We start from the raw sequence: 15,348 nt of genomic DNA, 5'->3' as shown, positions 1-15,348 counted from the left end.
GCTGCCCGATGGCGTCACTATCGAAGTGCCGCTTTCTGTGGATTCTGGAAGCAACGCAGACTTTATAGCACAGGATTTTGTGGAGCAGCACGCTATACAGCTATTACCGGCCACTCTGCCCCTGCAAGTCGTCACAGTGGATGGTAGAGAGTTGCTGGGGGGGCAGGTGGTGAAGCAAACGCCGCCAATGGTGATGCGCCTTGGCAACCACAGGGAAGTCATCAGTTTTAACGTCACCCGCCTGTCGGACACACCCATTGTGTTGGGCATGAGTTGGCTGGACAGGCACAGTCCGACACTGGCTTGGTACCAGCGACAGCTGATCTTCGGCTCCTCTTACTGCGCAGAACACTGCATCCTGCCCGGACAGGAGGGAGAGGAGGAGGAATCACAACTGCAGTTGGGAAAGTTGCAAGCAGTCCCCCACAAATACGCAGACTTTCTGGAGGTCTTCTGCGAGAAGGAGGCAGACAAGTTACCACCGCACAGGCAATATGACTGCAAGATTGACCTCCTACCAGGGGCGACGCTACCGAAGGGGAAGCTGTATTCCATGTCGGAGGATGAACTACAGGAACTCAAACAGTTCATAGATCACAATTTGGAGCGCGGTTTCATCCGGGAGTCCAGGGCAGTAGGGGGCAGTCCTGTTTTCTTTGTGAAGAAGAAGGACACGCCCCAAAAAAGGCTGGTGGTGGATTTTCGCCTCTTGAACAAGATGACCAAGCCCTCTGATTTCCCCATGCCCAGGATTGACGACCTACTGGCGACGGTGCGCAAGGGACGCGTGTTTACCAAGTTGGACCTGCGAGGGGCGTACAATCTCATCCGCATGAGGGAGGGCGATGAGTGGAAGACAGCCATGTTCACGCCTCTGGGAACCTACGAGTACAGAGTGATGCCGTTTGGATTGCAAAACGGTTCTCACTGTTTTCAAGCTTTCATGCATCATGTGTTGGCGGGACTCCTCTACAAGAAGTGCGTCTGCTTTCTGGATGACATCCTGATATTCTCCGAGTCGCAGCAAGCGCATGACCAGGATGTTCGGGAGGTGCTGGAGAGGTTGCAGCAGCATAGACTGTACGCCAAACTGGAGAAGTGCCAGTTCGACACGACGGAGGTGGATTTCTTGGGTTACAAGTTGTCGGACAAGGGGCTAGCCATGGACAGCGCCAAGGTTCGAGCGGTGTTGGATTGGAAGAGCCCGCGCAACCGGAAGGAGGTCCAGCGGTTTGTCGGCTTCGCCAACTTCTATCGCAAGTTTATCAAAGGGTTCGCGATGCAGACGGCGGCTATTACGGACACGCTAAGCTCCAAGAAAAAGAAATTCATCTGGACGGAGCAGGCGGAGCAGTCCTTTCAGGCACTCAAGCGTCTCTTCGCGTCGGAAGAGCAACTGCTGCATATCGACCCCAGCAGACCGATGCGGGTAGAGACAGACGCGTCCGATAGAGCAGTGGGAGCTGTCCTGCTGCAGAGGGACCCACAGGGGGTCTGGAGGCCGGGAGCGTTCTACTCCAGAAAGCTCACCAAGTCGGAGCAGAACTACACCATCTGGGACAGGGAGTTGCTTGCCATTCATGCAGCCTTCAAGGCGTGGAGACACTTCCTGATCGGCGCCAAGCACACGGTGCAGGTCTGCACGGACCACAAGAATCTGGAACACTGGCGCACGGCGAAGTTCCTGAACCAGAGGCAGATACGTTGGGCGGAGTTCTTTGCTGACTTCGATTTCCGAATAGAGTACGTCCCAGGCGACACCAACATCATGGCGGATGCACTGTCCCGAAAACCGCAATACCTCGAAGAGGCGACGCCAGCGGCAGCCATGCACATCTTCGCGCCAACAGCGTGGGCGTGCGCTTCAGCCACAGTAGACCTGGATGCGGTGCGGCGGGCGTTGCAGGACGACTCATTCGCGCAGGCGAAGATGGCCGAGGTGCACAAGGGCACAGCGAAGAGCGACGAGTTCCAGATACGGGACGGCTTGCTCTTACGTAAAGGGGCCATCTACGTGCCGGGAGATGAACTTCGCGCCAAGGTACTGCAGCAGTTGTACGACGCACCCACGGCCGGGCACTTTGGCACGGAAAAAACGGTGGAATTAGTCGCAAGGGACTTTTGGTGGCCCAGACTGAGAGGGGAAGTCGCGGACTACATCGCGAGGTGCGACACCTGCCAGAGGGCCAAACCGGTGCACAAACCACCGGCGGGACTGCTGGAACCGCTGCAAACGCCGTTTGAACCGTGGGAGAGGGTGGCCCTGGACTTTGTCACGGATCTCCCCAGCTCGAGAGGCAAGACAGCTGTACTAGTGGTGGTGGACTTGTTCACCAAGATGGCACACTTCATACCGTGTGCGAAGGTGGCCACGGCAGAACAAACAGCCAAACTGTTCATAGATCACGTGTTCAAAGTGCACGGGCTGCCGCGGTCTATACTGTCCGACCGCGGTCGCCAGTTCATCTCGAATTTCTGGCAGAAGCTGATGGGCTTCCTGAACGTCAAGATCAACCTGACATCAGCGAGACACCCGCAGACCAACGGGCAAGCGGAGAGGGTCAATGCCATCATGCAGCAGTACCTGAGATGCTATGCCAATCAACAGCCTGCGACGTGGGTGGATTACCTGCCGCTCGCCGAGTTCCCCTACAACAACACGAAGCACGTGTCCACAGGGGTGACGCCGTTCTTCGCCAACAATGGGAGGAATCCCAGAACCTTCCCGGGACTGGACAGAGTGGGGGAAGGGGAACCGCAGACGGCGGACGCTTTCGCGTCTGAGTTGCAGGAGGTCCACGATCAACTCCGACGGCAGCTGGAGCTAGCGAAGCACGCTTACAAGGTGCAAGCGGACAAGCACAGGCGGGTTGGCGAAGAGATCCGAGTGGGAGACTGGGTCTGGTTGGCAGCCCACGCAGTGCCGACCAGATCGTTAGCCAAAAAGAAGTTGGGGCACAAGCAACTCGGTCCATACCAAGTCGAAGCGCAGATCAACCCAGTAGCTTTCAGGCTGGTGCTACCGGAGGGTTCCAGGATGCATCCGGTGTTCCACAGGTCGGTGCTCACTCCCTACAGGACACCTCACAGGTTCCAGGAACCAGGAACAGCACCGAGTCCGTCTCAGGAGCGGACGGAGGCGGGGAGATTGCCACAGCAGGACCCCATCAACGAAGTCACGGAGATTTTGGACTCCAGATGGGGGGAAGATGGAGTGGAATACCTCCTAGCCAGAGAGGGCACCCGGGCCAGTGCTAATAGCTGGGTGCCGGACTACGCTTTGGAGGAACCCCTGCTCAAGGACGAGTTTCATGCCCTTTTCCCACACAGACCCATGCCAGCAGGCTTCTTCGACGACTGGCTGTTCACATCCACACTTTCCTCCAGCACGTTCCATGGCTTCGACTCGGACGGGGAGCCCGCACAGCGCACACGTTCCCCAGAGGGGTCACCGGAGGGTTCGGCGTCCGACACCTCGTATTGGTGGGACGATCGGCCAGAGGAGCAGTGGCGCCAGAGGTGGCTGGAGATGCCAGGTCAAGCGACCGACGCAGAGACTGACATGGACGTGTGCGGGGAGGATCTCGGTTTCGAGCACGGCGGCACTGAAATGGAGGCGGAGCAGCTCAACGTTGACGAATGCGAGGAGGAAGACTCGGAGATCTTCAGTTGGCGGCCAGCGACGAGGAGCGAACTGTATCCGGCATTCACTCCTGTGATGATGGAGCACCCAGCAACCACCCTTGAAAGCGGGGAGGGGGGAAGGGGGGGCTTCGAGGGGGGGATGGATGTCAGGGGTTCAGGAGCAGAGACGCAGAGAAGGGAGGAGACAGAGAGCGAGGGGGAGGAATACGAAGGAAAGATGAGTGGGGATGACGAACCGAGATCGCCGAGCTTATCCAGTGAGTCCGAGGATTCCCAGAAGGGAGCGCCAGCGGTCAGAGCAAGGGGGGAAAACAGGGGGACACCCCAGGAAGAAGGGTCCAGAGAGGGATCAGAGAGCAGCAGTTGGAGATCGGGACCCACTTACCCAGCCGGGAGCAGCGGGGAGGAAGGGGACCAGATATCGGGTTCCGGAGGCTTTCAGAAGGAGGGAGGGCATGAGTCAGGAGTAGTCACGCCCACCTCGGGGAGCGACGAAATGATCAAGAGGAAGGTGGAGAGTTGGGCGCGCGCGCCAAGTTCAAATGTAGCGGAAGCTGGCGCAGTAAGCAGCCCAGAGAGTGAGCCAGGTCCCAAAGCCCGCCGCAAGGAGGCGGAAGGGTCAGGGGGGTCCGCGTCAGAAGAGAGTAGGAAAGAAGAGACCCCGGGGGGCAGAAGGACCCAGAGACGGAAGGAAAGGCGCAGGAGGTGGAGCAAGGCTAGGGTATTAAGCTGGTGTGCTAGAGGCGGAGACTCAGACGGGTCTTCGCCGGTCTGACCTAGAAGAAGTAGGGCTGCACATTGCAGTTTGGAAATGGAACCTGTAATCCAATAAAGACTCTTTTAACCTGAACGCTGGCTAGCGTGGTCCTATGTGAGCTGGGACTGAGTGGCAGCCCTGACAGGAGCCAAAAGTCCCTTATTGGCTATCTCCGCTGGAGGTAATGAGTGTTAAGAAAATTAATATGAGAGGTAATTGGAGTACATATGGTGAATTGGTAATTAAAGAAGGAGGAAAATGGAAATTGAAACCATTTGAACAAGTTAAAGATTATGTATATGATTGGTTGCATTACTTTCAAGTAAATGAAATATTTAATAAAGACTTAAAAGAAAGGGGTTATGTAGAAAAAGAATCTAAATTTCAAATAGACATAATAAACAATTAATATAAAACTCGGTCAAAAATGTATAAGATATTGTTGGAATGGCATACGAAAGATGAAGAGGTTAAATCGGTAATGATACAGTGGGCCAAAGATTTTGGGTATAATATTCAATTTGATGAATGGGAAAAATTGTGGAAAGAGAATATAAAATTTACTGCATGCACGGCACTGAAAGAAAATGTTATGAAAATGTTTTACAAATGGTACATCACACCTGTAAAGTTAGCAAAGATGTATAAGACGTGTAACAAATGTTGGAAATGTAAAGAAAAAGAAGGGACGTTCTTTCATGTGTGGTGGGAATAAGAAAGTGAAAAGCTTTTGGGAAATGATATACAATAAAATGAAAAAACTGTTAAGATATACTTTTGCCAGTGGCGTAGCGTGGGGGGTGCAGGGGGGGCCGGCCGCACCGGGCGCAACATCTGGGGGTTAGGGTGCGCAAATCCACGGGTTAGGGGGCGCAAATTACTTGCCTTGCCCCGGGTGCTGACAACCCACGCTACGCCACTGACTTTTGCAAAAAAACCGGAGGCTTTTCTTTTAGAGATCTTAGGAAAGGACATAAGAAGAAAAGACTGTAAACTCTTTCAATATGCAGCAACGGCAGCCAGAATCTTGTTGGCCCAGAAATGGAAGCAAGAGGAAATACCGACGATAAAAGAATGGAGACTGAAATTGACAGATTATGCGGAATTGGACAAATTAACTGGGAAAATCAGATACACCAAAGACCAAAAGTTCATCGAAGACTGGGGAAAGTTCGTAGATTATCTGAAAAACGTATGTGGCGTGAACACAACTCTAGTGGGATTTCAAGAGGCACTGTAAAAATAGAGAAATATTGTTAATATGAAATAGTGGGGGAAGGGAGGTATAATGGCAATACGAAAGAAGGGAATGTGTAATTAAAGTTATAAATATGGATGATTATCAGAGACGCTGAAGGAAGTTCAAAAAAGGAGATAATTGGTTGTATTTTGGATAAAAATGTATAATTGCATGGAAAATCAATAAAAATTTTTATTAAAAAAAAACAAAAAAAAACCTTATGCAAATAAAGCATTGCTTATTCTTCATCCACTGGTGTGCTTATTGGCTCCAGATCCAGAAATAACCCTGCCCTTGGCAGAACATATACAGTGCTTTTTTCTGGGGGGGGGGGCACAGAGGAATGCATAAAACATTTTGTGAATGTACTTTTGTCCATTTACTGTATTTATTTTTCCCGGTTTGAACTAAAAAATGGCGATTTTCTTGAGTCAAAATGAGAGTACCCCCAATCATTTTTTTTAGAAAAGAAGCACTGCATATATACACACACATATACATATATCCGTTTTATTTTTATTTATTTACAAACGGACACCTATATCTAGGTATGTATATTCTTGTATATAAACTTCCGCGGCCCACCCGCCCCATCCCTCCGCCAAGGGGCACGAGAGGAAGGCCACTGGGGGAGAAAGGCAGGTGAGGGCGGGGCGGGGGGCAGGGCTGCCCCCTGGGGAGAGCGGGGTCGAGAGAGAGTGGGCGGGAGAAAGAGAGAGGGCCAGCCTGGCTCGGCACGTCTCTGCTGGCCCAACGTCGCAGCACAGGCTCTTCCGCCCGTTTCCCTCCCCTTCCTGTCAGCTTGCCTCTCCTCCGGTGGCACCTCCTTCCGGTACCCCTGCCCTCGCCCAAGATGGCAGCAGCACAGGCTCTTCCGCCCGTTTCCCTCCCCTTCCTGTCCTCTTGCCTCTCCTCCCGGGCACCTTCTTCCGGTACGCCTGCCCTCGCCCAAGATGGCGGCAGCACAGGCTCTTCCGCCCGTTTCCCTCCCCTTCCTGTCCTCTTGCCTCTCCTCCGGTGGCATCTCCTTCCGGTACCCCTGCCCTCGCCCAAGATGGCGGCAGCACAGGCTCTTCTGCCCTTCCGATCTAGGAGTGCAGAAAAAGGTGAAACTGCCAGGAAAAGGAGAGGAGGAGTGAGTGAGTGAGTGAGTGAGTGAGTGAGAGTGAGACAGGGAGCATCCTAGTAGAGATGGAAGGGGAACCCAAGGGTCATCTAGTCCAACCCTCTGCAAAGAAGCTCAGAGCTACAATTCCCAGGTCTTCTTTGGGAATTCTATGGGAAGTAAGAGTTTCTACATTCATGAGCATTCACTTAGAGTGCGCTCATGTTTTTACTTTTTATTGAAAGCGGCCACAAGTGACTTGGGTGGAGTATAAATAATAAAATTATACTGCTCCTGCTGCTGTTCTTCTCTTACCCTAACTCACATCCAACCCAATACCAAACCTTAACCCTAGTGCTCACCCTAACTCAAACCTAATCCTCACTCTAACCCTAAACTTAACCCAAACCTAAGCCTCAGTCTAAACCTAATTTAACCCTAACCCTAAGTAATAAAATTATATTTCTCCTTCTGCTGTTCTTCTCTTACCGTAACTCAACCCCAACTTTAACTCCTAATCCTAATCCAACTCAAACCCAACTCTCACTGTAACCCTAACCTTTACCCAAACCTAATCCTAAACGCTTTGCTTCTTTTTGTGGTGTTTTGTGTTATTGCTTCATTTCGTAGGTCATGAGGCTTTCTTTGTTTCTTGTGGTGTTGCTTCATTTAGCAGTTTTTTAATGGGCTTTTGTGTTTCTTTTGGTATTGCATCATCTTCATAGGTTGTTTGGATTTCTGATTAATTTGCTTTGGATTTCTGGTAGCTCTGCTTCTTTATGATTTGTTTCCGTGTTTCTGGTGTTTTGGCTTGGTTATGCCAAAAAATTGAAGACATACCACCAGAAGCACAAAAACCAAGAAATATTCCCAAAATGAGGCAAAACCAGGAGACATGAAAACCAAGCCAAATCAATGGAAAAGAAACAATCTCACCCAAAACCGCAGAACCATTCAAAGTAAAAGAAGCAAAACAATTAAATGCAAAAAACAAGCAAAACCACCCCAAATTAAACAAATCAGCAGAAAACAAAAAAGCAGTAAAGCCACCAATTACAAAGCAATGCCACAAGAAACTGGAAACCAGTTTTTAAAAAGCAAAACCAGAAACTCAACAAGCATGCAATTTGTGGGAGTCCAAAAGCACTTCAAGCAACAGAAATTAACCAACACAGCATACTAGTTTTCACTTAGTCTTGGGTTTCTGGTGAATGTGCTTCGTTTGCAGCTGGCTTCATTTCTTTTCCATTGGTTTAGCTTGTTTTTTGGACTTTTGCTTTATTGCTTCTTTTGAGAAGTTTTCTTGTTTTTGCATTCTGGTGGTAATACTTTTGAATGCTTTGGGGGGTTTCTGGTGAATCTGCTTTGTTTGGGGTTGGTTGGCTTCTTTGTCAGTTTCCATTGATGTTGCTTTTACATGGTTCTTCTGCTTCTTTTCAGTAGGTTTTTGTGTTTTTAGTGGTTGACTTCATTGTTGGAATGGTCATTAGACATTTCTGGTGGTTTTGCTTCATTTCTGGTGGTTTTCCTTTTATTCTTGGGATTATCAGATCTCATACAAATTAATATTCTCAAAGGTGCAAAACCCAAAAAACCTAGAAATGAAGCAAACTCACCATAAATCCAGCACCCAATCTGTTATGTACTAACCTTGGATCCTAGAATGCAACAACTGATTGGTCTTTTCCTGCAGGCCAATCAGGCTCCAAGAGGGAAGCAGAGTTAGCCAGTCAGACGGGACTCATTGTGTAAATAATGTATATAAAAGCCTGAGGTTGGGGGGGGGGCAATAAAGAGCATGAAATACATACAAGACTCTGAGTATATTTCACAATTGTAATTTATATAAAAGAATCTATGAAACGAAAACCACCGAAAAAATTCAACATAATCCCAAAAACAAACCAGAAACAACAGAAACAAACCACATCCACCAAAGATGAGAAAACCAATTGAATAGAAATTCAAGAAACTCACGCAGTAAACATCTCAGGGAAAAGCAAAATCACCCCCACACCATGAAAAACTAAGGTTTAACTGGCTTTGGGGTTTCTGCGCAATTTACTTTCCCCCTCTTTTGGGGGGTTTCTGGTGGTATTTCTTCTGCTTCTCACATTTCTGCTTCTTTTCAATTGGTTTTGGGATTCTGGTGAATTTGGTAATGATTTGATTAAAGTCTCTGTCTGGCAATTTTCCTTTTTCATGAATTCCTTCCTTGTTGGGTTTCTGGTATCTCACTTTTGGTTTTCACATTTCTCTTTGTTTTGCTACGTTTCAGGTAGTTTGCTTACTTTTTGGAATTATCCAGTCTCATAAAAATGAAGCAATATCATTAGAAGCTTAAAAAGCATGGGGAAAAAAACCCCAGGCACTAACCCTAACCCTGAACGTCCACCTATCCCCTGCCCTAGCTCTAACCCTAACCCTGATATTCTGGTCATCCATCTTGGGGCTAACAATCTGGTGAGGTAAATTCAGTTGAGATCACTAAATATCAGCTGTGCTTCCTCATCCCTGAGTTTATCATAGTTTGGTTTGGAATGTTGTAGAGGTGCTTATGGAGTGGGGGCAGCCTTCCTAAGAAGGTGGATGGGCAAGACATAAAGCTAATCATTCTACAACGATGTTTGTGTTTGAAAATGTGGGTGCTTATATCCCTCATGGCAGAATTATGTTCTGTGCCCCACAGTTGTATAGACCTGGTGGTATGCATCTTTCTGATTTGGGTTGTGACATGATTCTTAAGGATCTGCAAAGAGCTCTGTTTGAGCACTTGCGTGTTTGTGGGTGGAGGTGAACAAGCACACCTGCCCAGACTTACCAGTAATTTGATTTGGTTACATTGGTCGAATCTGACTAGTTTTGCCGATCCTCAAGTTGTTATATTTAATAAATACAACCTATTTATCCATTTTTGGTTGTCTTGACTCTTCCTCCTGATGTGCTAGGAACCACTCCGTTTGGGGGGCACTGCAAAACATGCGTTTTTTACTGCAAACATTTTGCCAGACTTTGGCCTTGATTTGGAGTGAATCAGGCAATGTTGGGTCTTGGGGTGACCTTATGACCCCTGTCACTTACTTGGTTTGTCGGGCAAAATGCTAAAAAAATTCTACAAAATGCTACAAAACTTTTGCCAGACTTTGGCACCAGTTTGGAGTGAACCGGACAATGTTGGGTTTTGGATATTAATTATGAACCCCAGTTTGATGTATCAATTACTCTATGGGGTGTTACAAAATGTGGGGGTTTTGCTGCAAAACATTTACCAAACATCAGTTGTGATGGGATCCCAGATTTGGGGTTTTGTAGTTAAATGAAGCATTCTTTCAGTGCTTCTCGGGAAATGTGCAGTTTCCGTCAGATCAAACTAATACTACTGGATAAAATGATATGGTTGTTGATTATCAGACAGTTCTCCCATTTATCAAGGAAAACGTCTGTTATGGGTGGCTTTTGCTTGGTGTCTGTGACTGTTGACAGACAGATTTGAAAAGGAACACAGCTTCCTCTGTTTGTCTCACAGTAACTTACTGGCCTTTTTGATTATGCAGTTGGCTCGCCCAACACTTCCAGCTGGATTCCGAGGACAGGAAATGATTCTGCTAAAGGCTTTCTGTGAATATACCGGTAATTCCAGTTGATTTGTTTTAATGGTCACATAAAGGCACTTTCTTTGGTTATAAAATGATGTTGTGAGTCTTATATCTGAGCAGTCAATAAACTCCCTCCCCCACAGAAACGCTTGTCTTACTTCTTCTTCTGCTTAGCATCCATACTTACATGTTTGTTTAAAGAAAGACTAACCCCACCCCGAACCCCACCTCCAGCTTTCATTTTATTATTCTAGTGACTAGTCACTGTTCATAGCAACACTTGATTTTGTTCCTAGACAAACTGCCCTGAAAGACAGTTACTATGAACTATATGTGTCTTCTTGATATATAAGGTTGTTGCTAGTTTCTGCTGTTAACGGAAAAATCTGAGGGCTCCCTTGGACAAAAAGCAAAGACACCAACCAGGATAACTTGGAGCAAAACAGCAGCCTGTAGGCTTGGCCTTTATTGAACTGTTGCAACAGGGTATTCCCTTCACTTGCAAGAGAGAGGAAAGACCCAGAACAATGGCCTGCAAGACCCTATAAAAACTTTTGAAATTCCCCTCCTCTAGGTCAAGCCCACCCCCATAAACATCATGCATACATTACAGAAGGGGTTGACATCATGCATACATTACAGAAGGGGTTGACATCATGCATACATTACAGAAAGGAGGGTAGTAGATAGGTAGCCGTGTTGGTCTGCCATAGTCAAAATAAAAAAAATTCCTTCCAGTAGCACCTTAAAGACCAACTACGTTGGGATGGTGAAGGGATTATGGCTGACCAGAACCAAGCCACCCCCTTTGATAGTCTTTGTCACATGGAGTAAAATAAAATGGAACAGTGCAAATCCGATGTATAAGGAGGGGTTGAAGGAGGAGTTGTGGTGGTAACCTGAGTGTCCTGTCACCTGGCTGGTTCCTCCTTTCCCCCTCCCCATGAGTACTTTCCAGGTGACAAAGGGGAGTTTGCAGTTTCCTGCCCCCAGAGGGAAAATCTGATTATTGTCCTTTGTTTCAGTCTGTGCTGAATCCATCCACTGTTCTTTGTGATTTTGATTGTCTTCTGTCTGGGATTATCAGGGTTGACATAGCAACTGGGCAGGGCTCCTGTGGATGTGCTGGGATGGTGAAGGGATTATGGCTGACCAGAACCAAGCCACCCCCTTTGATAGTCTTTGTCACATGGAGTAAAATAAAATGGAACAGTGCAAATCCGATGTATGGTTGATTTTCTATGAATTTATAACAGAAATGTGGCGTATGTAGTGTGTGAGTGTGAGTGTGTGTGAAGTTTGTACAAACAGAATGATTGGGGTGGGGGGGGTTCCTGCTACACTGCAAAACACTTCTTTATCTTTCAACAAGAAATAAATGAATAGGAGGCTGCCCTAAGGAAGAAGTGTGGTTGCATCTGGAATATCAGACTCTCTGTATTTTTATTTATTTACTTGATTTAGGGGTGGCCGCTTCACCCCCTGGTTATGCCCATGTCCCCAACTAACTGAGCTTCTTGGGATCATCCTGCCATGCTGTGAGCTACTACTTTATCCTGCACTTTACAGAACCTTCCTTAGAGAATAAAAAACTGAGGCAAATTTCCAGTCTAAACAGGCTACACAAAAAGAAACAGCAGCGATTCTTTATGTTTGACTTAGAATCATAGAATCATAGAGTTGGAAGAGACCACAAGGGCCATCGAGTCCAACCCCCTGCCAAGCAGGAAACACCATCAGAGCACTCCTGACATATGGTTGTCAAGCCTCTGCTTAAAGACCTCCAAAGAAGGAGACTCCACCACACTCCTGGGCAGCAAATTCCACTGTCGAACAGCTCTTACTGTCAGGAAGTTCTTCCTAATGTTTAGGTGGAATCTTGTGCTTGAGCGCCTGATATCTCAGAAAATCAACATCAGTGTTGGGGTGGGTGGGTCAGGGCATTTCCAAAATGTTATGATAGATGGAGCCATGGATGTGGCCAAGGGGGGCCAACTAAATAAAAATAAATAAAAATACATAGCTAACTGAGGTTCTCACCCCCTAACAAAAGGCCTGCCCCCACTAACAAAAATGCTGGCTATGCCCATGGATGAAGCCAACTACAGTGTAGCATGTGTGGGCCGTGGGGGCACAAATTTGTGGCAGGGGGCACAAACAGGTGCCCCCAAAGCAGGCTCCCTCATTGGTGCCTGGCTCTGTGTGAGAAGGAGCTGACCTAAGCTGCTTTGCTTCTGCTGGCCAGAGTTCTGTCCTTAGGTTAGGCCTGACCCAGGGAAGAGAGCAGGAGGGTGGGTGGCCGCAGTGCACCTCGCTCCCAGTCACAGCAGCAGCTCCGCCTCCGGGTCACGTCTGACCTGGCGCACTCAAGGAGCCTGAGCAGCAGCTTCCCTGCCCCTCTCCTCCCCTGGACATGTGGGGCATGCCCCTCTCCCCTCGTTGAGTTCTGCAAAGGCAGCCTGAGACTGAGGAGGAAAGAGCTCACTGCTCATGCCAACCCTAGAGAGGATGTAAGAAAGAAGCAGGCTGTTGGAGGACAGCAGAGAAGCAATTGAGCTTGGTGGAGCAGTGCCCCAGTCCCCCTTAAGGATGAGCCTCCACTGACAGGGAGCAAGAAGGAATTTTAAATGGCGAAAGACAGGAGTGCCTGGCGTGCTCTGGCCCATGGGGTCACGAAGAGCCGGACACGACTAAACGACTAAACAACACAATATTGGCATGGGAACTACAATAGCTCAATGCTGCAATTTGTCTACCCTACTTAATATTTACCATTAAGGAAAGTATAAAGTCATAGAGTAAATCCTTTCAGCTTGTTGATGTGAAGCAGCAGACCTCAATCTGATACTGCAAATGTTATAGAATTATTGAATATTCAGAAGTATACCTCTCCACCACTCCTTAGTCAGGCTAGTTTTGGGCATTTATGGCAAGATTATCACAAGTGGAAAGGAATAATGTATTTTCACTGTTATGTATTCAGTGGTCTGTCTTTGCTTCCCATTGTCTCAGGAATTGGGTAATTACCATCTCAAAGGAATGGCCAGACTACCAGGAAAGGCAATCAGATAAGGCATTATCAGATAACCTGGCAGACAGGAAAAACAACATTCAAATTTCTATTGTAGAAATTTCCCTTTTCTGTGATGTAGGTATGATGTTTGTGGGGGTGGTCTTGAGCTCCAGGGCAGGGAATTTCAAAATGGCAAGCACACATTGTTCGCGGTCCTCCTCCCCTCTCCTGCGTGTGAGAGGAGCACCCTGTTGCAACAGTTTAATAAAGATCAGGCTTACTAGCTGCTTTGCTTCTCAATATTCTCTGGTTGGCCTCTGTTATTTTCTCCTGCCGATGGAGAACCTACAAGGTTCTCCAATAAAGGAATAAGGGCAGATTTTGTTTACAACAACACAAAGACATCTGAAACTGTCGAATAAACTGCAAGAGCAGCAATGGAAAATTGCTTTCACACACTAAAAGTTCCCTGCAACTAGAAAGCCAGCAAAGCAGGGGAAAGGCTAGCTTTTTTAATTGACAAGTACCTTCTCTATGATGTGCTAGGCTTTGGTTTTTACGCATAGAAGTGTTATTCCCCACCTGTATCTTGAAGTAGTATGGTCCATTTGGCCACCTCATTCTGCTGCATATGGAGAGTGCTGGAATTTTTAATTCTTAAGGAAACATTGTGTCTATTTTTCCCACATGAGATGTTTCTTTACTTATATCAATAATGTTATGAAAGACTTGTAGCATGCTTCAAGCTGATTAGCACTTGGTGGCTGTGAAGCTTTAAATACAAAACAGACACATAGTGAAAGGATTTCTACACGCTGAATTTTTTATTTATTTCACAGAGCAATTGCTTTCAGCTTTGCAGAGGAGCCCGTAGTATCCAAACTACAGTACTTCCGTGAGAGCTGTGAAGCAGAGCTCCCTCCACTGGCTCTGCTGTGACAGGACAGCTCCCTCAGGCCTCCTCTCCCCACAACTGTTATCTGGGGCAGCCATCAGTGGGAGAGCTTTGCTGGAGGCCCAGCTCCTTCAGGCACCTCCAGCCCCTGAACTGTGCCAGCTGGTCAACAGAGGAACAACCGTTTAGTGATTTGTGACTGAGATTTGATATTCCTCTTCCCTCCCTGCCAGGGACCATCTTGCTTTGATTGCATTTAAGTTGTCTGGTGGTCTTGTTGGCTGAACAGCGAGGCACAAATGTTCCAAATAAATAAATCTCTATACACAGTATAGAAAATTAGTGATCTTTGTAATGTGTGATTTTGTAGTACTACTTTGTAGTAGGGTGGCCAGATACCACATAGTATTTGAGCAAGAACAGAAGACCAAATAAGTGAATAAGGCTAAAACCGGGGTGGGGGGTTGGGGGTGCAAATGTGATTTACAAATTATGTGCTATAAGAAGCCAAGAAACCTCCTGCTGGGTCAGACCAAAAGCCAAGAGCCTTTCTTCCTCCAGTAGCCAATCAGATGCCTCCAGGAAAGCCAGCAACAGCCCTCCCCAATTGTTGCTCCCCAGCAACTAGAATTCAGAGACATACTGCCTTTGTACAAGGATCTATCACTTCTCCTTTGGGCAGACCACTCCTCCATGACCACAAACTTGACATGAGCCAACAGTGTGACGCGGCAGCTAAAAAAGCCAATGCAATTCTTGGCTTCATCAATAGGAGTATAGCATCTAGATCAAGGGAAGTAATAGTGCCACTGTATTCTGCTCTGGTCAGACCTCACCTGGAGTACTGTGTCCAGTTCTGGGCACCACAATTCAAGAAGGACACTGACAAACTGTAACGTGTCCAGAAGAGGGCAACCAAAATGGTCAAAGGCCTGGAAACGATGCCTTATGAGGAACGGTTAAGGGAGCTGGGCATGTTTAGCCTGGAGAAGAGGAGGTTAAGGGGTGATATGATAGCCATGTTCAAATATATAAAAGGATGTCACATAGAGGAGGGAGAAAGGTTGTTTTCTGCTGCTCCAGAGAAGCGGACACGG

The 15,348-nt window shown here is 47.6% G+C and overlaps 1 long non-coding RNA gene across 5 annotated transcripts in view; it reads left to right on the top strand.

Annotated features, from left to right (window-relative positions):
* LOC308597833 overlaps nt 1-14,593 on the top strand; it is a 306,614-nt gene extending 292,021 nt beyond the window's left edge. Inside the window, exons 1-3 of one of the 5 annotated variants that reach the window (XR_014013173.1) lie at nt 6,639-6,748; nt 10,274-10,377; nt 14,196-14,593. This is a non-coding gene — a long non-coding RNA (uncharacterized lncRNA). Of the gene's footprint in view, nt 1-6,638; nt 6,749-6,770; nt 6,927-10,273; nt 10,378-14,195 lie in introns of those variants that run through there. The other 4 variants (XR_014013174.1, XR_014013175.1, XR_014013172.1 and 1 more) reach the window with 4 other exon arrangements.
* Nucleotides 14,594-15,348: the final 755 nt, after the last annotated feature.

Source organism: Podarcis bocagei (assembly GCF_964188305.1).
Source record: "Podarcis bocagei genome assembly, chromosome: 11".
Lineage (NCBI taxonomy): Eukaryota > Metazoa > Chordata > Lepidosauria > Squamata > Lacertidae > Podarcis > Podarcis bocagei.
The sequence above is the reverse complement of the archived record's forward strand: the minus strand, read 5'-3'. Positions and strand labels throughout refer to the sequence as shown.